Here is a 1,295-nt window from a genome sequence, read left to right as displayed (position 1 = left end):
ACCGAGTACATGATGGCACGCTGTGTCTTGACAGCAGCTCTGCTTCTCAGGAGAGGGTCAGAGGGAAGGGCCTTGGGCCAGCACCAGCACTTTGCCCAAGGGAATCGGTGTCCTTTCTGAGCCTCTAAGTTAATATTAACCCAGTCCAAGAAGTTTCTCTGCCCAGGACGCATACACAAGCCACTCTCCACATAGTCTTCTGTCTCTAATGTAACAACGACAACGAAAAGCTGTCAGCACTTAAATATTTTCTGCCCCCTCGGCGAGATCGCGACTCGAGTCTGGGAAGCAGTAATGCGGGGGTCTCCTGGTAGACCAGGGGGGTCAGGGAAAGCGGCGTCAAGGACCCAGAGTTTGTCCCTTAGCCCCCAGATGCACGTCTCCAATCCCTCACTCCCACCTTTTGTTCTCACTGATCTGGAAAGCCTCAGCTCCTGCCCACTTACCCAAGTCCTCACTGGGCCCCGACCCTCGGATCGGCCCTGAGTCACCTCGGCTCCGCTCCCTTCGCCCCTCGGCCCTCGGGAGAGCGATTTCCAGGCCCGCGCAGCGGAGGACTGAGTTTAGGCCTACTCATTCCTCATAGCAGCCCTATTTCGTATTTACTTGAGTAGCTAGACTCAGTGGAGGGTGCCGGTAACGCAGTGGAAACAGCTGGGGGAGCAACCCACCGCCTCCGCTAGGGCTTCGAAAAACGCGACTCTGGAGCGTGGGTCTGGAGTCTCGCGAGAGGAGGCGGGGCCCCCGCCCGGCGCTCTCAGCCCCTCCCTGCCCCACCCTCCCCACGTCCCCCGCCTTCCCTCCCCCACTCCCCGTGGCGCCAGCGGCTGACTGAGCCTGGAGAGGAAACGGTATTCGGAGCCGCGCTCCCGCCCAGGCCGGCCCTGACGCGGGCCTTGTCAGCCGGTAACGGGGAGCCGAGGTGGGGGTCAGGGAGGCGACCAAGAAAACGGTGAAGGTCAGAAACGGGAGGCGCCTCCGAGAAGGGTTAGGAAAGGGTCTGAGCCTCCCACCTCGGACTCCGCAGAGCTGAGGCGGAGTCGACCCCTCCCAGGGGCGGGGTCGCGCTGGGCAGCTGCAGCCCAGGGGACTCACTGGGCGGGGCTCGCCCTTAAAGGGGGAGAAGGGGTCAGCTGGAGGCTGAGGGCCCCCGGGCAGCAGGCTGCAGGCAGCGGAGCGGAGGCCGGGGGTAGGGTCCTAGAGCCGGGACTCCGCTGACGGGGTAGGAAAGCCCCGGGGCCGGCGGGTCCCCTCCGCCTCTCCTTTGGACCCTGAATGGAGGCCGGCGGGGTGGG

At 63.9% G+C, this 1,295-nt stretch overlaps 1 protein-coding gene across 1 annotated transcript in view; it reads left to right on the top strand.

Annotated features, from left to right (window-relative positions):
* Positions 1-775: 775 nt before the first annotated feature.
* GGNBP2 (gametogenetin binding protein 2) overlaps positions 776-1,295 on the top strand; it is a 30,966-nt gene continuing 30,446 nt past the window's right edge. The window contains exon 1 of the mRNA XM_007464894.1: positions 776-987. The gene's annotated coding sequence lies outside the window, so the exon portion shown is untranslated. The remainder of the gene's footprint in view (positions 988-1,295) is intronic.

The sequence above is a fragment of the Lipotes vexillifer genome, unplaced genomic scaffold (genome assembly GCF_000442215.2).
Source record: "Lipotes vexillifer unplaced genomic scaffold, Lipotes_vexillifer_v1.1 scaffold788, whole genome shotgun sequence".
Taxonomy (NCBI): domain Eukaryota; kingdom Metazoa; phylum Chordata; class Mammalia; order Artiodactyla; family Lipotidae; genus Lipotes; species Lipotes vexillifer.
Note: the sequence above shows the minus strand (reverse complement) of the source record. Positions and strands in the feature narration are given on the sequence as shown.